This window comes from Chlorocebus sabaeus, chromosome 14 (assembly GCF_047675955.1).
Source record: "Chlorocebus sabaeus isolate Y175 chromosome 14, mChlSab1.0.hap1, whole genome shotgun sequence".
NCBI classification, from domain to species: Eukaryota; Metazoa; Chordata; class Mammalia; order Primates; family Cercopithecidae; genus Chlorocebus; species Chlorocebus sabaeus.
Genome location: NC_132917.1, coordinates 93707766 through 93733732, shown reverse-complemented (window position 1 = coordinate 93733732; position 25967 = coordinate 93707766). Strand labels below are relative to the sequence as shown.

At 43.4% G+C, this 25967-nt stretch overlaps 1 long non-coding RNA gene across 1 annotated transcript in view; it reads right to left on the bottom strand.

Annotated features, from left to right (window-relative positions):
- Positions 1-1319: 1319 nt before the first annotated feature.
- Positions 1320-25967, bottom strand: part of LOC103241254 (uncharacterized) — a 65383-nt gene continuing 40735 nt past the window's right edge. Inside the window, exon 2 of the long non-coding RNA XR_500380.3 lies at positions 1320-1631. This is a non-coding gene — a long non-coding RNA (uncharacterized lncRNA). The remainder of the gene's footprint in view (positions 1632-25967) is intronic.

The following is a 25967-nucleotide window of genomic DNA, read 5'->3' as shown; positions in this document are numbered from 1 at the left end:
CAGAGGAAAGCCTGGGTCCTCACCCTTGTGAGGCCATTCACCAGACTCAGATCAGTTTCCTTATCTGCCAAACATAGTCAGAGCACTGGGCTGCTCAGCATCTCAGTGTGCCTGAGAAGTAATGAGACGATGAACCCAGTCAGCCCATAGTTGTTGATGAGGCTCAGATCTCAAACGCCGGGGACAGACTGGGAAATAAGACAGACCACAATCTGCCTTTCTAGGGCAGAATTTTGGGAGTGGAGTGAGAGACAGACAGATAATAATTGAACATTCAGAATAAGTGCTGATAATGGTAAGTCTATGAAAAAAATAAAATAAAATCACAAGATAGAGAGAAACGGTGGGGAGGAAGGAGGGTTCTCTCAGGACATGGTGCTCAGGGAATTCTCCCTGAGAAGGGGGCATTTGGGCTGAGACCTGGATATGCATTGCAATGAACACTGCACGCACGTAGTGGCTTTTGTGATCATTATCATGGCCTATTGGTAAACTAATTCCAACAAGTACAAAACAGTAAACATGGTCATTTACAATTATTCTTGGATGTTTGCTAAGCTTAAAAGTGAAGATTGCCAGAAAGTTCTGGAAGGTTCCTACTAATGGCCTCTCTGGTCATGTCCTCAGGAGGGGGTCAAATTGTCCTGCTTGAGGTTGGGGAAGAGAGTGGGATTACACAGAAGGAAGGCTTCGCTATTTCACCATTGTATGGACTGTTCAGGTGCCAGTCCCAGAGTGTCAGAGTTCAAGAGAGCATTTAGGAAATCGGGGCATCTAAGTGAAATGGGACGGAGCCGTTTACCATGATGAACTGTGCAGTGTGCCCAACACTTCTTCAGCAGAGCCCACTCAGACTTGGCTAGAGGTGCTGGGTGGGAACCGGAGCTGAGTTAATCCCACCCACTGTTTTGTCTCCAGAACCCAGCACACAGCAGGCCCGCAAGAAATCCTTATGGGATGAATAAGTGAAGCAGTAACGGATGTGTGAGGGGAGGGAGGCAGCAGAGATGGTAGATGTCTCTAGTGGAAAGCCCGAGGTTAATGGAGATCTTGGGGTCACAGTTTATAGGCCACGATCAGGGTGGGTGTGAAAAGAGGTTTCCAGATGAAGCTCAACGTTTCTCTCAAATGTCAGTCTGCCCACACTGACTCTACAGCAATCTGGGAGAGATATAAGAAGCAGCAAGGCAAGCGTGGCTGAGTTATGAGAGAGTCAAGCCCAACACACATTTAAAGATGTCAGACGAACTGTGTGGTAATACCAGGGTTCCCTCAAACACCTTTCACTCCGTGCTTAAATATAGCTAATAAGCAAACAATTCTGTTTTCTTTAGTTTTGCTTTTAATGAAGGACAAGGGATTAAGACACATAGAGACTGGCCAGACAAATGGGAAACCGACCAGACCCGACCATGACCAAAATATCACAGGCAGACCACCCGCAAATGCAGAGGCCTCAGAGTCCACAGCGGGCGGTCAGAACCAGGCCCCAGGGAATCTTTCAGCTGCATCCCGTCTGTGATCGGCGGGCAACAGGTAGAGGTGCTGGAGGGGGCTGAGTCCTGATTTTCGGTGTCTGTCATATTCGATCAAGTGTGTCATAGAGCTTCCTGTTTCATCTCCCAGTTATTCTGAAACAAAAACATGCATGAAAAACACAGGTCACTGCCAACCACACCGACAGTTGCTCTAGTCTAGTACATGGAGACTGAAAAGGGAAAGACATATCATGAATGCCACAATAAGCCAGCGAATCAAATTTATCAGCATCTATTCAAATATTGACAAGCAACAAACATTGCTGGCGGCAACAGTGGTGCAGGACATGGGGTGTCCACATAAACAGAATTCAGAAGAGACTGAGAAGGCAGATGTTCCCAAAAGCCTGCTGCTTTGTTTGGGGCCAGCCTGTGTGTTTATTGAAAACTTGACTCAGTTCAGACTTCCTGGTCAGAGTCTGACTCCTGGTGGGCCCTGAGGCTCTTCCCCTACATGCCCCCATTGACTTGGATGAAGAGTCACACAAGGACTTACAGGATGGCACAGGTGTTTGCCCAGGTGGTGCCCTGCACTCCCCTCTCCAAGGGCCCAAAGAGACCCAATGAGAGATCCCCATGGAATTCCAACCCAATGAGGTCCTGAACCTCCCTGGGAGACATGGCCTCCCAGGTACATCGAATAATCACAATAAACCTGGGCCAAGCAGCCTCGGTGAGGTAGAGGGAAGGGTAGCTAAGAAGTGGGGTCCTTGGCCAAGCAAAGTCCCTGAGGACAGCACAGGACTGACAGCAGCTCCAGAAAGACTGTGATTCTGTTAATAACTGGTCTGCTGCTTGAGACCAGCGTGGTTTGGCTCATTGTTTGCAGAAAATCATTCTCCGTCTTCCAAACACGTGAAAGGGTACTTCCAAAGACAGACAGAGGGACGGCAGAATCAGAAATACAGATGGCACCATCTTCCCAAAGTCCATACTGTAGCCCCACAAAACCAACTTCATGCTTAAATCTGCTGCTCAGACACACTTTGGGGAGAAAGCAGTTTTTCCAGGAGCAAACCGGAGACAGCACTTTCATGGGAGGGAGGTCAAATCCAAGACCACCTGCTATTTCCAGCCATATTCACTATGGATGAAGAAGGGATAGCTCTACCCATGACCGTGCAAAGCTTCCTTGGGAACCCTGCCGTCCCTTCCACATACAACCTGTCCAAGGCGCAACCCTCAGTTCACCATGAAAACCCACTGGTGCTGCCGCTCCCCATTTCCTTTGGTTAATATTAGGCACAAATTTTTCTGTAAAATGAGATGAGGGGATGTGATTTTGGAAAAGCTTCATCCTTCCTCTTGAGACTCATTCACAAGAAACAGTAGCACACAAAAGACGTAGAGAAGTTAAGAAATAAGAAAGCTGTTTAAATTATTGTGCACTTCCTGAACATATATGGGCATAACTTTTTTTTTTTTTTTGGCACACCGTATTTTTTTTTGTTCACTGGCCTTTGCTGGCATGGTTCTGCTGAGTGGTGTTAGGAAATGTGGCCGAAGGCGGGTTGCCCAGCCTGCAGGGCCTGGCAGAGCTCTCCTCCTCCTAGGGTCTCTTGCAGCACTGCAGGCCAGGGAATAAAGCTTCTCCTGAGCCGGTAGCCCTGGCTACCAGGACATGTGGCAATTGTGACAGTCTCTGTTTATCTTTTGAAACTGTATTGTTCCTCCCTCCACCCCGGTATCTTTCCCAATGTCTTGTACAAGTGAGTTAATGGATCCATACAAACTCCTACAGTCTTATTTGTTTTTTCCTTAAAGGCCTTATTGGCTAGTGACAGTGAAAAAATCGAGCTTCCTGAGTCTTGACGAACCTGGCCCCGTGATCCCTACACATTCTGGGAGGAGCACTGCCCAGATGAATCTGTTGGGAAAGCCAGCTTCCCGTTTTGAGTCCTATGAGCTAGCATTTTCTAGTGTGGCTTAAAGTCCAGCATCTGGGCCCAGGATTTCATACACAATGCCTTCCTGGGTGGGCAAAGAGAAACAGGAACTAAGTAATGCATCAGTGGCCGGTAGGGGTGGAAGGGGAAACCTGGTTTCTTTAGTTTCATCACTGAAATAGAGAGGTGGTTTACCAACCCGTGCCCCTCACCAGTTACCCCCACTTCTGAGTGCGATGAAACACAAAATGCAATAGCCCAGGAGGGCTACAGTATGGAACACCCAACCATGTGGACCTTGGGCCAAAGTCACAGAGTGAGAGGTGGCCACCCTTAAGGATCATCAAACCAACCTTTCACTTTGCAGGTAAAGAAAGCAAAGCTCACCGAAAAAGGAAGTTGGCAACCTTCCCAAGGTCACTCTGGATAGGACACAGCTGGGACCGGGGCCTGGGTCTCTCCTACCTTTGGCTTCTGGCCAAAGCTGAGAAGACTCTGAATTCCAGTTCTCCACTGCAAGGCCTGAGCTGGCTTGTCTGGGAGGTTTTGCAAGGATGAATCAGCTCTACGTTGGCCTGGCTGTCTGGTTATCACTGAAGAAACCCATGACACTTCATCTGAGAACTAAAAGTTTTGCCTCTAATTCAGAGCTTCCTAGATGCCAGTGTACACTGGGAGTGGGTGGAGACCATCAGTGCCACCCCAGTGTTGAGGCAGCCCTGAAGAAGCTTCTAGTCACAGACAGGGCCACTCTTACTCTTGGCTTGGCTGACCTGCTGTTCCTGCAGGTGTCTAATATTGAGGAGCCCCCAGGTAGGTCTCCCCACTGTGGGTACACAACCTCATTTCCCCCCAGATCTGAGAGATGGCCTCAGGGTCACACACATCACCCTGAATAGAAGCCCTCATCAGGGGCCCAAAATGCAGCTCAGGCAACCTTCACGAAGTTCCCCAGCTAGCTCCCAAATCATGCTCTTTCTGTTCCTGATGACGATCAGACAGAAGGCTGCTGGCATGATAAACTGACAAGGGGAGAGAAGCAGTGGTACAGATGCCCACCCCCAGTCCCACCCCCGAGGCAGGCTGTTTTGCCCTTGAAGTTGAACTATCCAAGCCTCTACTTTCTGCGCAGTAAGTCTCAAGGCAGGAGGAAGTGAAGACCACAAGCTTCGATTCGCTATGACATCCAAGGAACTGCCAATACCTCACTGCTGAGAGCCCAAGCCAGAGCTTCCAGTCAGTCACATGCAAAAACACACTGGAGCTCACTCTTCCCCATTGGCAGCACCGAGGTCTTCCTCAATGCATAGAAAAGGGACGAGTGAGGAACTCACACCCTGTCCATCTTGACTCACGTCAGATTCTAACACTATAGGAAGCCAACTTTTGAGATTTCAAAAGAATTGCCAAGGAGGATGGAGCCTGCTCAGTAACTGCCAAACTGTTCGGTTCTCAGGAGTCCACTGTTTTTATTTTTCAGAATATTAAAACCTAGACTGCACACTCAGGAAATGTATATTGCTTATCATAGACTAATTTTAGGGAGATATGAGATGGGTTTCTTGTATAAATCAGACTTGTGTGCTGCTAGAGCTGTCAGGGCAGGGGAGCCAGGCAGCAGTACTTGAGTCCCCTGGCCCTTGTCTCTGACAGAGGCTCCCGCGTCTAGAGCTCCAGCCACGTATCTCTGAGTAGACTTAGCACCTTTTCAAGGGGACCTCCCCTGAGAAGCAGTTTCTGCAAAGTGCTCCACGCATCGTTACCGACCTACACTTGGTCAGGAAGATTCTGTGTCTTTGAGTGGGGACTTTCAATACCCCTGTCAGCAGAGTGTGTCAGTCCCAGGACACACACCCAAACACGTACCATAGGCCAGCTACAGCTCCCCAGCTGAGCTTTCCTTCAAACATCTCCCCAGCCCTCTCAGGTTGGTGCTATTGGGATCATCTCTCTCACCTAGGAAAGATCGGAGCTCAAGGGAATTCAAAAACTAGCAGGGAAATAGAGGGACACATCCTTCCGTGCAGCAAACTGATGGTGAGGCTCTGCTGCTTGCCAGGACACTCAGCAGCCCCTTCAAACATCTGACCCCCGAGGTCTTCCAGGCTCGCTCACTTTTGGGTGCAGAGTGTCCTGAGCAGCACAAAGTCAGACATAGCCAGGTCCATGCACATTTGTGTCTTTCCACAGGGTCAGACTTCTACCGATGCTATTTCAATCACAAAAGTCACAAGTTACATGGAGTTCCCAAGGAAGTGATTCTCCTTAGTATGTCCTGTTCAGTTGGTAGTCAGAGCTGTGAGTACTCAGGCTCAAGCCACTCTGCAAGTCAGTCAATATTGCAAACCATACACAGCAGTGTCCTTAATTTAATCAATATATAAATGCTATATTAAACATTCCACATGAAACAGTAACATTTAACATCGAGAGAAAGGGGATAAAAGAACATAAATGTGGCTTTGAAAAAAAAAAAAGAGTCAGAAGGGGATAGAAGAAAGGGTTAATGAGCCAATCCAACGAGAGCAACGTGGATGAGAGTGTCCTGGCCTGTTCCGGACAGACATCAAGAGTCTTTGATGTGGGCAGAGTCTTTGGCAACAGATGCCGGGTGCTGATCACGACAACAACAGAGCAAGGCTCTGTTAACACGACCATCTCAAGCTGGTGAAATCCTGCTCTTCTTATAGCCCTGAGACCTCTGGCAAGGACTGATAGTAGAAAAGAGCTGGTGATGTCCCTATCTGGTTGGGTGTGGTCTTTATTGATTAGGTGGTCATCTGTTCCTTGTTGGCATGATGCCTTTTGACACATAAGATGGAGTCTTTTTCTAAGATAGTGTCACCTCCGTCAAGAGTGCTCTGTATAGGGAAGAACCTATGACAGCTCCCTTAGTTTATAGTAAAGGTGAAAATTGTCAAGGGGCAGCAACCCAAGGGTCAGCCCTTGGTAGATTGTTTCCTAGTCTAGTCATACCATACACTACAGACTCACCCTTTCACTATCTGTAAAATAAAACCCATATTTCAAAGAACCAAACCTCAAAAACATTTTAGCCACTTTATAGTCTGATGGACATGGTAAAACATCAAGATGACAAGTAACCTTGCTGTGCAGTTACTGAGAAATGCAAAAAGGCTTCTGTGAGAGGCTGGTGTGGATTCTAAGTTTGTGGTAGGGCACACAAAGGGACATTAGGAAAAAAGTGGAGACAACTTGCAGACTCCAGTAGACATGGTTTTCAGGCATTTCAACCACCCTGGCTCTAGGCTGTGGTTCTCAACGGGAGTCTCAGCACTGGCAGCATCTCCTTCCCTGAGAGTTGTTAGAAATGCAAATTCTCCGGCCTCACCTCAGATAGTCTAAGAAGGAAACCCTGGGGCTGGGTCCTAGGGATGTGTGTTTCACAGCCCCCAGGTGATTCGATACACACAACCACTGGTGGCAAGTCATATCTGCTCCTAGTGACATTCTTGTATGCAGGGCCATGGGTGACTGCAGGTTGGCCATGCGGCTGGCTACTGATGTTCACACTTAGTCAACTGTACCCAAGCTACTTGCTGGACGCTCTCTCCTGAGATCTCGACCAGGGGTGGAAAGAGCAAGCAACTCAGAAGCCGTCCAGAATTTTCAACACATTTTTGGGGTGACCTGGGGAGAAATGTTGGCATGCTTCATCCCTTAATCTCCTTTTCCAGATGTTGCTCATCCACACAGCGTGGGACTGAACACTGTGGGATATTCAATCTGCACCAGTGATCTCTCCCTAAACATCAAACGTCTCTTCTGGCCACGCTCCATCCCTGCCCCTATCCCCCTTGCCTTCCATCCTTCAACTCCTTTTGCCTGCACAGAACACTTAGCCATGAATTCTACCGCAGTCTCTTTCAAATAGAACAGAAATGTTTTCACCAGCTCAACCCTCCTCACTGCAACCCTGGGGAGGAGAGGTGGGTGCAAAACACCACATCCCACTTTCAGGCTCTGCTCACGCCGACATCTGTGCCCAGGTAGACAGCACCAGCAAAAGGCTCACAACAACGCAGGCAGGAGGCACTAGACACCCAGGCCTCCCAAGAAAGTTGAAAAAAAAATAGTTTGTTTATCATTTAAAAAAAAAAAAAAAAACTAACCTCATACAGGAAGTATGAGAAGCAGAAGAAGAGGAAGAAAAAAAAAAAAAACCCAGGCTACAATACTGGAAATGTCCACATTTGTTACAGATAAAATATGTGTTTCTCAGTTTCCATATTCAACTTTGCAGGGATGGTGGGAACATGTAGGGTAGGGCACTGAGGGGGGGGTGCGGACTTAGGATAGATGGGGATCAAACGAAAAAGATGACTGTGAATACATGAGGCACAGGCTTGCCAGATGAGGGGCAGGACCACGACCCCAATCAGGGCCCTCCCTGCAGGTGTGGCCGTCCCAGCCAGACTTGGAGAAGGGGACGCCTAAAACAGAAACTGTTATCCAAGATCCTCCTACTCACCAGCCTCTCTGGCCCCAGGTCCTGCCCTCGTGTGTGTTTCAGGTGAAGAAGCCACAGTAACAAGATCATGATCACCTCCCTCCAATAGCCTTTCCAGACCTGCAGCCCCAGCAGCAGTCAGCTATGGAGACACCGTCACCCAGGCCTCCCATGGAAGCCTGAGGCTGTGCAGAACTTCAGGACAGCAAGCCCAAACCGGGGTACTTGCTTTGGTGATGGACACAGACACGAGGCCACTGGAGGCAGACAGGAGTCAGATCTGATGCCTGACATGGAGCCAGGTGCCCTCGGGGAAATGTGGCTCAACTGGATTTTTTTAAATGGGGCTGGAGGACTCCCAACCTCCACATGAGGAGTAGAGTGGAGAAAAACAGTGAGAATAAAGAATATGTCCTCTTCCATAGAACCAATCAGTAGGAGAGAAGGAAATAGGAGTTCTCCCTTCTCATTATAAAAAATAAATGCAAACACTGTATAATGTACACACATTAAAAAGATATCAAGTGAAGGATTTTAAGTCATTGTGATTGGTGTCAAAGAAAGCAATTGGTATGAGAGAATGAACGAACGAAAGAAAGAGAAAAAAAGAGAAAAACTGTACACCAAAATCTCAAAATAGAACCAAAACCTGCAAATCATACTCAGGAGTCTATTGTGAACCCATATTTCAGCATGCTGTTGAAAAGGTTAATAATTTTCCTACCGAAACTGAATGTGGGTTGTGAAAGAACATTAAAATGAAGAAAATTTCCCCGTGGCTGCTATTATATTATCACCAAAGCCATCAAGTTTCAGTTTGAGTTATTTGTATTTATTTGTGAAAACAAAGATTAGATAAGTAGAAACATAAACCTCATCCTAATTATTGTCCTGGAGTATCTGATTTTTAAGACCAAAAAAAAAAATAAATAAATAAGACTATCACACACACAGAGGCAACACAAGGTATGAGAAGTTACAACAGCAGAGGCAAGGGAGAGGAGGCTGTTATCTCGTTCTATCGTTTGAAAAAAAATGTATTGTCTCATGTAAAACATTAATAGTTGCTTACAGTCTGTGAAGATGATATGAGAGCCAATATGTACTTTTAGCTGTTGACATTTTTGTCAACTATATGTCCAGGAAGAGAACTTTTCTTTTAAACTGCAAACTTGAATTTTTGTTTTACACTTGCAAAAGTGTAGTAACAGCCATACAATTCAGTGTTGAAGATTGGGGTGGTGGGGGAAATGGAATTTAAATGCTGCTTTAAACGATCAAAATATGAGCTTTGGGATATTTACAATCAAGTGGGGTCTAGAGAAAACAAAAGGTTTAGGTGCAGAGCTGGCTCTTATTTCAAATTTTTCTCAGATCTCCAGTGGGCAGCTTGTTTTCTGAAGTTTTCAAAGAAATCCAAAGATGAAATAGTTAATCAGAAACTATGGTAAGCAGAGACTTCATGTATTTCCATCACAACATAAGCATCAGAATGAAAAAAAAAAAAATGCAAAAAAGAGCTTCAGTGGTCTCACATCACCGAACAAACTGTTTTTCTACCTATTTTGTGTTGCTGGCTTTTGTTATCAGCCCAATCGGCAAATTGTGGCCAATTTTGTCATGGTTTGAGCAGACATTTTGTTCCCAAACTGCTTTCAACATTTTAGCTACCAAATACAGTTTATGAGAAAATGAACAAGCCACAATACAAACAGAAAAGGTACCTTTTCTTACCAAATTAACCCACTTTAAGGTTAAAATGCAAACTGTTTTTTAAATGCAAAAAAAAGGAATTCTAGTAAATTCAAATTCTGAAACAACCTCATCGGTTTTTTCCTGGAAAAAGAATAATTAATGATTAACCTACTGATGGATTTTGAAACCAACTACACGACATTCCCTGATTCCGACCACCATGACACCATGAAACCTGTTTTTAATGACACAGTATGTAAATGCTATTTTTGCAAAAACACACACCAAATATTGTTTGAACATGCAGATCACGAGGCTCAAGAACAGTAGAACTACGTTAAAGTAAAGTAATCGGTTAAGCAGTTATTTACTACTGAAAATAAGTGACACCCACGTAGTTCATGTTATATATTAATATTGAAACCAAATGACAGTCTAATACCGCAAATCATTTCATAAAAAAATAATGAAACCAGTTAAAATTAAAACACAGGGTTTTATTTTATAAAGCATTAAATATTAAGATCAACATGGTAGAAAGCTGACTTGGCTTTTAAAGCATTTGTTTGGCTGAATTACAACAACAAATTGAAAATGAAAAAAAAGACTGAAAGATCCCTCCGTAAAAATTTAAGAATTACTACTGAGAAGAAAAGCAGAATTTCAGACGGAGGCTTGAAGAAAACTTCTGTTTGTAATCTTCCCTCATATTTGAAGACACAGCAATATGTACAACATTTTTAGCCTTTTAAAATACCAGCATGCCCACACACTGTCTCAGATTAAAACAAGGAGAAAATGACACATTCTGAAACCATTTTCTAAAGCTTCTTTTCCTGATAACAGTGAGGCACTTACAATCAAATTAATGAGTTTCTAAAAAGCCTAAACAACTCTCCATAAAGAGACAGAATCGTTCATAACAGCATGCAGATATTTCTAGATTTTTCAGACAATACTTTGAGCATTAGTCCTTGTTACTTACATTTAGAAGATGTTTTTAAACATCTATGTTAGAAAGAAATACAACTCAGTGCTTTGCTTTGTTAAATTGAGGAACACTCTGAAAAACACCAGTAGAGTCAGCCCAGTATTTCCCTCATTTCAATTTAAAAATTAGTTAACTCTTCCCCATGCTCCTTGCACACATATGTATTCTCACAATTTATTTATACTTGAAAATTCTTAAAGTAGTGAAGAAGGAAACACCCACAGAAAATAAGTCACTATTTCTTCTGAAAGTGGATTTCTTCATAAAACATAAACCAGCAAATAAACAGAGAAAAGAACTAAAAGCAAAGAACAAAACTCAGTAAGAACACTGAAAAATATATATTGACTGATAGAAGAGTTAGCACAGGACATTTTAAATCATTGAGAAGAATAGGGACATTTGGGGTCAGTTTAAAAGATTCTCAGTGAAAGGTCGGCATTGCTTCTGGTCAAGCTGAACTGATGACATCAAGGTAGTAACAGCTTCCATTCAAGATAATGTGTTATGTTGTTTAACACCATATCTAAAACATGTGACTCAGAATTCATACTTCATTTTTTTTTTTTTTTTTGGATTTCAATTTTTTCAATATTATAGGACTCTTCTGGTACTTTAAAGCAAGTAGCCTGACTTATGTAAGACAGCAGCATTTAAAAACAAACACACGAAACAGCCTTGAAAACAAGCACGACGACTAAAGATGACAGTGGATAAGGAGACTGTGGTAATCACCTAATTTGTTACTTTCAGACATTTTCTGTATGAGAATTTTACTCTACAATACCTGCCCCTATCTTCATGCAGCAAAACTGAATGTTCACATTCAGAAAAAGGCTGACCTTAACTAGTACTTGCCACTCTTTTAAACCACATATCCTCTTCCCCCGATGTAAGACTTGGGAAATGAGGGTGATTTTAGTCATCTGGAAAGAGTGAAACAGGACATGGTCTTGAAGCACTTTCTTCAGAACCGTTGTCATTCTAACTTTGTTTTACCACAACAGAAAAGGCCGTGCCCACGGAACAAATTCAAGTTCACCCTCAATTGTATCTGTACCTCTGGAATTTCTTAAAAGCAGAGTGGCACAGCACAAAAGCTTTCCTTAAATAGTCAAAGCATTAAGGAAAAAATTCCCACTTTTCTTTTGCAAGTATATGAATCAAAATGTGAACTCTCATATATTAAAAATGAATGTTTTTAGCACAATTACTTCACAGGCAACCAGCTAATTTATTCTTCCTCTTTTTCACAATATGCATTTGTTAAAACACCAAGATTTTTTTTTAAACTCTGTTATGTTTACAGGCATTCCTAAGTGTAAGCAAAATATAGTTTTCCTCCCATTTACCATTTTATTTGAAGCCAATCTGTCATGTATAAAATGATGACAATTTTGTTAAAGCAATCTGGCTTTAGAGGTGAGGGCTAGCTCAACTGTAGAGTTAGAAAATCGAGCTTTTTCTCTTTTTAAAGCAATGAATAATTTACCAAAATCTAGAAATAACTGCAACTGGGTGGGTGGGTGGGGGTGGGGGGGAAGTCAGACAAGAATGAAAGAAGCCAAGAAACTCAGAATTCTTGTCCCAGAAATGAGGGTCTCTTGCACTTCATTTTCTGTTTTCCACTAAATAAATAAATAAATAAATAAAATTGATTTCTAGTTATAAAATTAAATGTGTAACAAGTTTAAGAAATTTACAATATGTTAGATACAAATATGTATAAGTGAGCTTAGAAAGGCAAATTGCATTTCTTAGAGCATAAATCCAGCCCCCTGTTCTAATGTTATTGTGAGTTGACAAACAGATGCAGACACTGGATCTACACCACTGAAAACAGGATGATTTTGGTTGTAAACTCGAATTAGTGTGAAATCATTCTCTTCTGACAGGGTCTGTTGGCACAATTAAAAGGCATAGTGGATACCCGTGGACCATGAAGAGTGGAGTGTAATTCTGATAGTCACCTAAAACCTTTCATTGATGTTGGCTTGAAAGCTGTTTAATTAGCTGTAGGCTGCCAACCAATCTCCTTATCAAAGCCAGCTGAAAACAAAACTGAGAGAAACAGCTTGTGGTTTCGCAAAAATGTATTTACATGAAGTATATTTTAAAGGGAGTTTGATCATTAGGTACGATGTCATCTGTGATGTGTGGTGGGTTTGACATTTAAAGATGTCACAGGTTGTCAGATTCATCTCCAGTCTATACTTAGTTGAGATATAACAACTTCTGCTAGCAGATCTTGTTCTGTTGATTTCCAGCCTAGAAATCTGAAAAGATTTAACTCTTTTTTTTTTTTTTTTTTTTTTTTTTTTTAGACAGAGTCTCACTCTGTCACCTAGGCTGGAGTGCAATAGCACGATCTCAGCTCACTGCAACCTCTGCCTCCCGGGTTCAAGCAATTCTCCTGTCTCAGCCTCCTGAGTAGTGGGGATTACAGGCATCCACCACCACGCCTGGCTAAGTTTTGTATTTTTTAGTAGAGACGGAATTTCACCACGTTGGCTAGGGTGGTCTCACACTCCTGACCTTAGGTGATCCACCCGCCTCAGCCTCCCAAAGTGCTGGGATTACAGACGTAAGCCACCACCCCTGGCTGAAAAGATTTAACTGCTATTTACTTCATAGCAATCCTTCCCATGTCCTCTCACCTCCTTACGCATGATCTATTGAAAAGGAAGTGAAGCGGTGGGTGACACGTGGAACGTAAGCCTATTTTTGCACCTAGTCCCAAGGATGGTGACAGAGGCAAAAATACCGCAGTGAACACAGGCCAGAGTTGCCGACAGGCGTGTGCTTCCTGAAATCAAGAAGGATCCACATCTTTCTAGCCTGTTACTTCACTGCAATTTGTATTGAAAAGAACATTCTGACAAGACGGGATTTCCTTCACTTAACACTTAAAAATTGTCGAAACCAAGGAAAACCCAGAGTGAAAGCAAACGTTCTACCTCGTTGAAAGCTATCTCGATAGAAGTCATACCAAAGCAGCAGCAAAAGATCCCAGATAAACGTCGACCGTCAGGTATCTTCAACCAGGAACATGGTTCAGTCATTTTGTCAGTGTGTTTAGCAAACAAGATTTAATGCTTTATATTTTATCAAGAGATGCAGACATGAATCACTACCATTGAACTGTTACAAGAATGACGTCTGGTGAATGTTTAGTCATCCATTCACTCCATCTATGATGAAAATGTCACTTTCTGTCTTGCCTAATTTGTTGGAAATTATAATTAAGCTCTAAAAGAGAAATTAGGACAAACCAGAACAGACCCAAGTGAAATCAGCACTCTGTCGCCGGTAGCACACCTGAACCACAGAACCTCATGCACGGGACTGCGCAGATCTCTCAAACAGAAAGGAAAATGGTCAGTCAAGTTACAGGAAAAAAAGATTCATTCAACTTCGAAACTTTGTTACTTATGACCCTTCTTCTACCTTAATTCATATGGCAGAGGTCAAGGGGTGTTAGTCCTAGGATGTGAATGCAGTGTGATGTGCAGTTAGCAACATAGTTTTTAAAGGGTCATAGAAAAAAAAAAAAAGTTTTATAAAACTGCACTACTCATCAATTATTTTCCATAGTTTGCTTTAAAAAGGCCTTCTTCCCAAGCCCAATTATTCCATTTTAATCATCTTGCTTGAAAAAGAACTGTGGCATGAAATCTGTCAATATAGGTTGCCATTCAAGCCCACGAGAGCCAGGCCAGAGGAAGTCCCCAACCAGGGTTCTAACAGCAGCTAGAAAAGGTGGAAGGCCAGGAGCCCAGGGAACAAGCAGGGGACAGTAATGACTGTGGCCTGTCACCTGTTCTGTACCTGTCTTCTTAGCAGGAACTAGCAATTTTGATTATTTTATAAATTCAAAGGCAACCAGACTTCATTTCTTAGGAGCTCTCTTCTACTTGCCTGAGCTGTGGCCTTCATTTGAGACGTTACAAAAAGCAGTGCATGAATACCAGGAAAGCTGGTCTGCAAAGAGGAGTGGAATGAAGGGCTTCACTCTCCCCCAAAGCACCAGGGAGCTCTGCTTCTGGGTCCTCCATGCTGAGACACCCCATTCTGTCAGCTCCTTTGAAGACTAGACTGGGGTTCTGAGCCAGCACACCGAAGTCCCAGTGACAGTTGATCAGCAAATTGACATTACGGATCAGTTTCGAGGAGGACAAATAAAGAAAGAATTACAGTAAAGCACAAAAGCGTGTCTGATGGAGCTAATCCAGAATGGGCAATGCTAGACTGCACAGTAAAATGTGGACTCTTCCATTGCAGCCAATCAAAGGGACTTCCCACATTGTCAGGGTCTCCTTCCCACCTGCCTCTGGTCCCGGGTGCAGACGAAAGCCAGAGAGGCGATGTGGTATGCCCCACATGCCCCTCCCTTCATCACTGGTTTGTTGTTGATACCGCTCCCACTGCGTTTATTCGGTGACTCTGCTTGCAAAGCTTCCTTTCTGCTGCTACCTGTTGCTAGGGAATGAACCCTAATCACTGCGAGAAAACAACAGCAACAGCAATCTTCACTTGGCACCAGCAAGCACAAACGTCTCAGTTTAGTGACAACGTAGAAATCATCCCTAAAAGCATCCTCATTTACATTTTCCCTCAGAAGGATGGCAACATTTGCCCTGTCATGAAATACATATTCTCTTCATCATAATGTCAGAGATGGTGTGTTTGGAGTGGATCCTATTTCCATATTGAATTTCTGCCCTTTGTCATCAACCTGGGTGTCCAGGGTGACTTCAGGCTCTTAGAATAGCTTGGCTGTGGATCTCACCTAGTTGTCAGCCTCTACTTAATTTTTTTTTTTCTTGGAGTAAAAAGGCAAACCGCATCGTCAAAGATTTAAAAACACAAACCAAAGGAAACTGGGTTTCCAAGCTTTAAGCAGATGTTATTTACCCACAATTTATTTCCAAGAAGTAACTGAGAAACCATTGCCAATTTTTCATCAGTATTCAATTAGAAGCATGAAATCGTTGTTGTACCAATGATCTGTAATATGGTTCTTGCCAGAGATAAGTGAAAAGCAACCTATGTCCTCAAACTCCAGCTCACCTCAATTCTGGGGTTGTGGCTTCCCCCAACCCTTTTATGTGCTTTCATGGGGGTGGCCAGAGGCTGGCCACTGCTGGTTGCAGGGACTGGGAAGCTGGTGGAGATGAGCAAGCGGGGCTCTCTCCAGCTACCACCACCTCAGGTAAAAGAGAAGTCCAAGGGTTACTTTGTGATTTGAGGGGCACCTCCTTTTCCCTGGCACTGGGAGGATGGACCTGGTCACTGAGCAAGACACATGCCTCATGCCTCAGGCTTCCCTTGGGCAGTGGAGTCCCACCTGTGGAGAATGGCTCTGCTGGGCTCCTGAGCGGGGAAGGGCAGGGCCAAGGTCTGTGCTTCTCACCTTTGCCCCTGCCCAGAACGGTGTTTGGTTCAGAGTTGACGCTGGGTGAGCATCTGCCGAATGGGATCATGGTGGTGGGATGGATGGCATGAACTCACTCTCTAGCTTAGGACTGAACCACAGTTCCGAGGTTGGCAGAGATTGGTGCAGGGAGATGGGCAATGCTGGAACTGCCACTCCTTGAGGTATCTTGGCCGCTATATCTGCGGGTTCCACATTACTGGATTCAATCCACTATGGATTGAAATATTTAAAAATAATAATAAAACAATAAAAATAAAATAAAAATATCATAACAAGCATTTACACAGTATTTACATTGTATTAGATATTATAAGTAATCTAGAGATGATGTAAAGTACACGAGAGGATCTGTGTAGGTCACAGACAAATATTGTGCCATTTTGTATCAAAAACTTGAGCATCCTTGGAGTTTGATATCCATAAGCGATCTTAGAACCAATTCCCCATGGATACCAAGGGACAACTACACATTCTGTAAATTATCAAATTTGTTCAACCTTCTGAGGCAACTACTCTTAATATCCTCCTTAGAGAGAAGGAAGTTAACAGAGGGGTGGTTAACCTGCAGCAGATAACAATAAGTCAAGAGTTAGAGAAGGATTGCAGATGTCCTTGCCTTCTTACCACACCTTCTCCGCCATTAGAGTCAATGTCCACCACCTCGCAGCTTATGGACACCCTTCCCCAGAGGCTGTAGGTCTGGTCCACATTCCTGTCTTCCTGATTGGAGTGTGACTTCTCCAGGACAGATGCCATGGCCAGCTCAGTTCACTCTGTCTCTCCGGCACCGAGCACCCTGCCTGGAGCACCAGGGACCCTGGCATGCGTTTATGGGACTCTCAGTTTTTAAGATGCAGTTTGCCATCTCCTGTGCACAAAGCTTTCTAAAGCAAAGAGGAACTGTCTTCAACATTGGGTGTTTGGATCTCTGCTAAGAGCAAGACCTTAGTAGACCTACAGCAGACTCACCACTGTCACCATATTTATCCCAGGAGGTGTGCCTTTCCGGAATCACCTTGCATATTAGTTTGTCAACGCATTCCTTCATTTATTCATACCACTGTCTAAGTGATTAGCACACACCAGGATGAAGCCTTTCACACTGATGTAGACACGAATAAAAATCTTTTCACAGGTTGCCCTGTTAGCCATGTCAGCAGGATCTTGAGATAAAACAGAAAAGCAAAACTACACAATGTTGTTTATCCAATTTAATAACATTTATCTCAGAAGGTGAGAGTGTGTATAATCTTCACAATCGAGAGTAGAACATGTCTGGCACCTAAGTTCTGCTGAAAATTCTCATGGGCAGAGCAAGGAAAATGGGAAGGCACTCTTGCTGAAAGATGGATGGCCATTAAGAACCGCTTCTCTGTCACGCTGAGCCAGGTCTAGGATGCAATCACCCTGTGCCAGAGGGAGCCTGCCTGTGTTGGGGGAAGCAGGGCTTTCATGCCAAGGAAAGAATCCAATGTGTCTTTCATAGAAAAAAAAAAAAGTGTATTAGATTGATGTTTCCAATAGCATTATTATTGTTAATTATGATTTTATAAAAGTATTACTGGTTTTATTATTACCTACTTTGGGATTGCAAAGTATCTCCCAGTTCACAGGAGCTTTTATACATATGGTTTCACCTAAACTTCAAAACTGTCTGGAAAGGTAGGAGAGGCAAATTCATTCATTCATTGGTTGAGTTGCTATTTAACACACGCCCACCTGTTATCAGGTCCCTGGGCCCCTCCCGCGTAGCATCACTGCACTAGTAGAACCAGCCCTGAGAGAGCATAAGACTACGTGTGGCAGGAAAAGAAGGAAAGATAAAAGGACACACAGAGTTTTCTTTCCCTTTCCTGAGTCTAGCCTACTTTAGACTTACTCTCTCTGTTCCTCCAGCTCCCACCAGGCCAGGGTGGGGTCGTAGTGTCCCCAGGCTGCCCCCCAACCCCATGCTCACCCCATCTCCTGAACTGCTCAGCACTTTCTTTCCTTTCTGCCACCACCACTCTGCCCTGGAAAGACTGGGGAGGCCATCTGTGCCATCGCTTCTGCCAGACCAGTGGTTAACAGAACTCCCGGAGGAGGCTCCTGTGTGCGTGCAACTCTAATAGCAGGATTTCAGGCCTCATTTCTGGCCGAGGCAGTGCGGAAGTGACCTTTGGCGACAGGCCTATCTCATTAGTGTGTAGCCTACAAGATTCTCCCAGCGAGCTCTCGGATGGGATGAACTGTTTCTCCTTGCCTGAGATCTTCTCCTGCTTGGCCTGAAGTCCCACTTTGAGGGAGTGGGCGGCTGTGGTCATGGGGAAGGCGGGGTAGGTGGGCACCCTGCAGCAGCCCCTCTTGGACTCCCCAGGTGGTTGTAGCTTTCCATTCCTTTACACGCCGCCAACAGGATGTCTATCGCCCACCTGGGGAGTGGGGGGCAGAATCCTCTCGGAGTCAGTCCACGATTAGAAAAATAAAAGTTGTACTTCTGTTATTTGCTTCTTACCTTGGTTTTCTTTTCTTTCTGAAGACTAATATATTATGGGTGGTTTCATTGTTTAACTTCTTTTTTTTTGACACGAAGTCTCGCTCTTTTGCTCCAAACTGGAGTGCAACTTCTGCCTCCCAGGTTCAAGCGATTCTCCTGCTTCAGCCTCCCGAGTACCTGGGACTACAGGTGCGTGCCACCATGCCCAGCTAATTTTTGTGTTTTTAGTAGAGACGGGGCTTCATTCTGTTGGCCAGGTTGGTCTTGAACTCCTGAGCTCGTGATCTGCCCGCCTTGGCCTCCCAAAGTGCTGGGATGACAGGCATGAGCCCAGCCCTTCATATTGTTTTTTAAGAAAAAAAAATATAAAAATATAAAAATCCTGTCTTTGATCTTTTTTTAAAAAGCAATTTTATGTATATTGGCAAAAAATAAAAAGGTAGAAAAAAGGCAACAGGAGAAATAAGAAGGAAATGAGGATGAAAAAGATGACAAGAGGAGAAACGGTTTGGAATGAGACGAAAAAGAAACGGTAAAAGTTAACAGAGAAACTGACCTCATTCAGAGAGACCCTGGAGGAAGACACAGCCTCCCTTTGGACTCAGATGCTTATTGCATAGAATATTTTAGAAGCAATTGGAGAAATTAAAGGGAAAAGGTGCTTTGGTCTCAGACTTTCACTATTCCATGGAGCACCGTCCTTTAACTCTGGGAAAAGTTGCTCTTACCTTGCTATAATAGTTTCATTTTGGGCTCAGCACAGTGGCTCACGCCTGTAATCCCGGCACTTTGGGAGGCCGAGACGGGCTGATCACCTGAGGTCAGGAGTTTGAGACCAGCCTGGCCAACATGGTGAAACCCCGTTTCTACCAAAAATACAAAAAAACAAATTAGTCAGGTGTGGTGGTGCATACCTGTGGTCCTAGCTACCCGGGAGACTGAGGCACTAGAATTGTTTGAACCCGGGAGGCAGAAGTGGCAGTGAGCTGAGATCGCATCACTGCACTCCAGCCTGGGCGACAGAGCGAGACTCTTTGTCTCAAAAAAAAAAAAAGCCCCGAAAAGTATCGCTTTGCCTACCTAACACAGTGGAGGACTGTTTTAAAAGCAAGTCAGGACACGAAGCCAGGAAGAAATATTGCAGAACTGTAAGCACAACACTGGAAACCCCTGCTATGGAAATAAATCTCTGCCCCTGAAGAAAGAACAAATCCAAAGCGATGACTCAGGGAGGCAGCAGGGGGCATCCTTCCAGGCACTTTTAATAAACTCTAGTTTTAACGGAAAATATTTCAACAATGGTGATAATTCTGCAATTTATTTGCAAAGTCAGAAAACGTTTGTTTGTTTGTTTTTTAAAAAAAAAGATGCCCCTATTATGATTTTCTCTGTAATTCTTAGCTGTGACTCCATAAACACTACCTCGCAGGAATAGGGCTTTTGCCGGGGCACTGACTGCCAAGTTTGGGAAGCCATAGTCCTAAGGTGACAAAAAGCCCAACTTCAGGAACATACATGTAGGGAACTTTCAGGCATCCAGCAGTCCCCGATTCAGGGCAGGTCTTGCTAGTGTCAAACTCAGCTTCCAACACTCTCCTGGTGCTCAGAAGATGCTCTGTAAAAAACTCCACCACCATTCCTCAGGCCAGCAGCTCCGGCCTGGACAAATGCACCATCCTTCATATTCCACCACTCTTAACACACACCCTGTTTGCCTCTTTCTTCTTTCTGTTCATTAGCTTTTTATTCTAACCTTCTTTGCAATGTCAATGAAACTGGCATGCAGCTTGTTTCTGATAAACCCATTTCACACTCGGATGGACACTTCCCTGTTTGGAAGTTTATTTCTAATATTACATTCCAGGACGTCCTCCCTTGGTTTCGCCCCATTACTCTGGTTACCCTTCTTTATAGTATGTTAAATACTTCTTTTACCTCCTGGGTATCAGTAACCTTCACATGTGTGAGAGTTATGGTCTTTTTCCTCCCCAAGCTCCATTCAAGCAATTCAACATTCTTAAATCTTGAGAGCCTTTTTTCTTTTTTTTCACTAAACTATTCTTGGTGACTTTTCCTTCACTTCGGGTTCTCCTCTTTCTCTTTCTTCCATCTAGATGTCCCCAACTGAATGTGTGTGTTCAATTCCAGAAGGAGCCTTGGATCAGGAAAATGCTTATCAGCTTAGGGGAAATATACTTTAGCCTAAAACGCCCTGCTGGTTGAATTACAAAAGTAGCCACAGCAATAGCCTGGAATAAGCCTGACGTTGAATGTCATATTTCAGGCTTCACATTGGGATGGTATGCAATCTACAGTTATAAACTCATCAGAAGTATAGCCATTCACGCCATGCTTTTCTAAATGGTATTTATTTTACACGTGCAGTGGATGGGATTTGATACCCGTTTTCTCCAGCAAGATGTATTTTAGAAAGCAAAAGGCGCACTGGCTTTTTTAGTTGTGGCACTGCCTCATTTGGAAAGAAAAAGTATGTCATGCTTTTGTTTCACTGAGATGCCGTCACACGTTCAGGGATTTGTGGTTCCATGCTCAGGTGACATCTTCATTTTACTGCCACTTCCACACACGATTATTAATGCTGAAAATGGACACAAATGTGTTAAAATAAAACCTCACACCGGTGTAGTGTTTGCTGTCAGGAAGTAGGTAAACGGTCTACAACTGGGACGAAAGTTTGTGTGGAATTAAATATAATGAGTGTTAATTCCACTGGGGTGGAAGTTTTGAAATATATCAAATATGGCTCAAGAACTTTTTGTATGATAAGGGATACATATTAAAGTCAAAAATAAAGACAGATCATAGAAAAGGTGTGGGAAATGATACTCCAAGGCCATAGAATGGCTACTGACATGTGTTTTGTGAGCCACCTACAAAAATCATATGTAGATCATTCTCACATATATACTCCCCTTAGCAAAATGGTGCACTTACAAATAGTAGATGCAAATGAAATCTAAAGTAAGGTTGCAAAAGCACAAGTAGACCCTCCCAAGCTCAAAGCTCTCCTAAAACCATGGCATCTACATGCTATGAAAAAGCCTCGTGCTGTCCTTTTGAGCAGCCAGTGTTGCTGCAAACTGCCGGGGACCCGCTTAGTTTCAAACGTGATTTTCCCCTGAAATAAAGGCCTCCCATCTAATGGCACTCTGAGGTCACGGGGCATGGTGGAACCAGTCTGTGATCTGGGAGCCTGCCCCCAGAGACACACCAGTGGAACTCGTGAACCGTCTAGATTAAAGGATTAAAACGTCCTTACTGCAGGTCTTTATCATGAAGCCCATCTAATCAGTGGCACGTTTACTCAGAATAAAGAATGGCCCCTCTAAGGGAGGGGGGAAGGCAGCAAAGGGTCAGCAAAGAGCCCTGTGTGGGGGTCCTGCCGTCTGGGTTCTTGTCATTAAGAAAGCACATGTTCTTTGGGCCGCCGCTCCTGAATCTGTAAAACAAGAGCTCTGGACGCCAGGGTGGCCCTTGAGATTCTGTCTCTCCCTATAATTTCTATAATTCTTTGCAAATCACAACTAGCTTCTCACTTTATTATGCATAATGATTTAAATGCCCTGTTTCCATGAATGTGTATTCTTTTATTGTGCTAAAATAGGCATAGCATAAAATTTACTATTTTAACGATTTTTAAGTGTACTCTTCAGTTGCATTAAGTACACTCACTGTTGTGTAGCTATCACCACCATCCATCTCCACAGCTTTTTCATCTTCCCAAACAGAAACTCTGTTCCCATTAAACAATAACTCCTCATTCCCCTTTGCCCCCAGCCACTAGTAACCGCTACTCTAATTTCTTTCTCTATGAATCTAACCACTCCAGTTATCTCACGGACGTGGAATCCATACAATTTTTTTTTTTTGTATTTACAAACATCCTCAGCATGACAAGGATTGAACAGATTACAGTTTTATTTTGTTTTTAATATGCTGTCCCTTTTCTGTCCTGTCCTGACACATGTAAATTGCACTAAAACAGAGTGGCCCTCTCCAGGGCTGTTGGCATGATCAATGTTTTCACAGACTGAAAAAATGGAAGTTGAGCCCCCAAATCTAACTGCATAGAAAGCATTTGTCCCGGGATTGCATGCAGTGAAAAGTATCAGGGACATACTATTTTGGTATACTAAAAGACACACTTTTAAAATCAATATTTTAAAAGTCATATCAGAAGTAAGATAAACCAGGTTGCTATCTCAACCCTCCGTGTGTACTCTGTACATGATCTCTCTCTCACCACTGAGAAAAGCTATGCGTAACAACAGGAAACTGATCACAGATCCCAACATCAGTCTCCGGGGACCGTAGGTAGAAAATACAATGAGTAATTCCCCTGAAAAATGAGATGACTGAAGTTGGTTATTTATTAGTTGTTTAAAACTAAAAAAGAATCAGCACGAATGGGAGTGGGGTGGGGAGTTTTCCATGTTAATAGAAAGGCAAGTTTTATTTTTAAAACGTATCTGTAAATACAAAGCAAGTGATAAAGACACCATGTGTCATTTGTTTTTGTACATGCAGCTTGCTAATTTTCTCAACTTGTATGCCACAAGGTGAACTGTAGTATCACAAAAAAATAATTTCATAGCCAAGCAAATGTGACATATTAATTTCATAGATCAGCTTATATAAAATATTAAGTTATAGGCAAGCCAATATAAAATATTGATGGCATACAGTATGAGCAAATATGGAGATAAAAATCACTGACCCACATTATGAATTGTTGATTAAAGAGCATTGTTTGCTAGTTTGTAAGTATATCAGCAAAATGTGTGTGTGGGCATATGACAGTTCTAATTTGAAATATAATTCTAAATCATATTTACCTTTGATCTGAAAATACCTGATAGTGTGAAAAAACTAAGGCTTGACAGCCAAAACAGTATGAAAGTCAAATGCTGCATTTTAATTCAGAATGGGCAAATGTCAACTTGTTTTGATTTCTGAAACCTCTCCTTTTGGAGTTATTGTCACACATTTGATATTGAAAAGAAACTGAGGTTAATTAACCAATATTATTTCTCTTTTTTAGAAGCCTCAGAAATTTTGCATACATACATATATATGCTATAAGAATATACAATATATAAGTGTATATAAAAACATAAAATATTACAATAAACAAGAAAATTCATTACAGACTTCCTAGGGAAAAGGGAAAAAATCATATAGAAAAGCAAATCTTGATGTGGCATAATTAATTGTAGGGTTTCTTAATTGTGTGGAGGGAAAGTTTGGAGGAGTGAATATGTATCTATATTTACAGAAGAGAATGGATCTTTCAAGCTGACAACCCAACACTGAAGTTCTAAAATTACACCACCCAAGTCCTCTACTGTTTCCTTCTTTTGGACAAAAGCAAACATCGACCAGGTGCCAGCCTCAAGCCATTTGAGGCAAAGGCAGCCTGTTGCGATGGGCAAAGCCACAGCCTGGCCACACCGGGCCAGGCTCCACGTCTAAACCCGCTTACATCGTAGAATTTTTGTTGTCGTTGTTTTTGAAATTAACAAGTCACCAGACCACACACCAAGCAAGGAGTAATCACTTCACAGAGAGAAAATGACTACGTTTAAAATGAAAGCATGATCGACATTGGCCTAAATGCTGGTAAAATGACCTTGAGGGATGTTCCAAATTGAAACGGATCAAATTAGTTTTCAATCCACTCTAAAATATGAAGTGTCAAAAATAAAAATATGCCGATGAGGCTCAACGCGCTGAGGTTTTAAAATGACTAAAACGACATCTGTCATGGAAATCCCTACAATTTTACAAGAGAATAAGAAAGGCTATTTTAAATGGTGCTTAGTCACGTTGCATTTTTTTGGTAGTAATGTCCAAACTTTCCTGTCCCGATGGCAGAACCCACGGGCGTGACCTCCACAGGACTCTGCAGGGTTGGGGGTGGGTAAGTTCCAAAAATACCACTCACAGCTCACAAATGACTGCTGGTCAACTCACATTTGACTGTGAAAGCCACAGTGGAGGAGTGAGGACGGACTAAAATGTCTACAGGAGAAGGTAGGGTGTTGTGTTCTAGAAACCCTGGCAGCTGTGGGTGAGCACAGCATTTTCTAATGAGTAAGACTGAAATCAGTGAAAATGCCTCAGCATTAAAGGGAAAAATAACTTATCTGCTGTCTAACCACGGAGCTCAGGCATTTAAAAAAAAGCCTAAATAATTCACGAAAACTGTGCCCAAATAGACAAAAGGAACTCACTGCTTCTTGCAGAATATTTAAACTTGACTTAACTTTGGGGTTTTAATCCAAATATCTTAAGTTCACATTTCATTGCTAGAACATTCCATGTAGTGACAGGAGCTGACTTAGGTGAATGAAGTTCTTGACCCTGAATAGAGAATAAAATGTTAAAAATAGTAATGAGAGTGCTGATACCTCCATAGACAACCCTAAAATGTGTAATGTGTTCATGAGACACACTGCTCACCATCTAAAGGAAAGGTGGTTAATCCTGGGCAATTCAGGTTTCTTTGCAGCTATGCCATGGAAGATCTCTGAAACACAAGACTTAGCATGGAAACCTCTTTCGCTCTGGAATCCTTCTCCAGAACTTGGGTGAAGGTTCACACACTTACATCTACCCTCATGCTTCTCCAAAAGGGCTAAGCCCAGAAAAGCCTTTCCCAGATGTCTAATTGGTGAAAGCCTATTATGCCCAAAGGGTTTACTTTTCTCCAGGTGCAGAATAACAGAGGACAAATTTGTTTATTCTCTCCCAATTTTTTTTTTTTTGTTTTGACATTAGTAACTTTGTTTAATGGCCTGGGAGCTTGAGCCAGTAAGATCCCCAGAGCAGGGTCCACACATTAAGCCCTGGACTTTCTCCCACTTATTCCATCCCAGTCTCACACTCCCATGACTGCATCTCTAGCCTTTTCTTCCCATATTTAACACTGTGCTTCACTTAGTAATCAACATAAAAACAAAGCAGATAGAAGGACCGGCCTAGGCCAGGCAACCATCTGGGGAAATGCAGGTGTCACAGCCACAGGCCAGACTTGACTGGCACAGGTCTGGGGATCCTGGGGGCGGCCTGGGTGGGTGTGAATTAACAGCCTAGACGTGGTGGGAGGGGGCATTCTGTGTGCCTCCGGGGAGGGGCGGAGGTGAGGTGTTCTCTTTTTCAGGGACCCTTGGATCTGCTGGGGACAGAGCCTGCCCAACTCTCTCCTAAGCACCTTCTGTTTCCTCTGCTCTCCCTTCCTGCAACCTGCACTCCTGCTTCCTGCCTGGCACCACCAACTGTGGGAAACCCAAGTAGGTGGCACCATAGTGGAGGGCAAAAGGCAAAGCCTTGGTCGGGTAGGGGGGCATAAGTCCAGGCCTACTTCTGCAAGCCCTGGCACAGAGGCAGGACGCTCACAGAGACAAAAAAAGCAATGCAGTGCGTTGAATAACAACTGGGGCCGCCCCACAC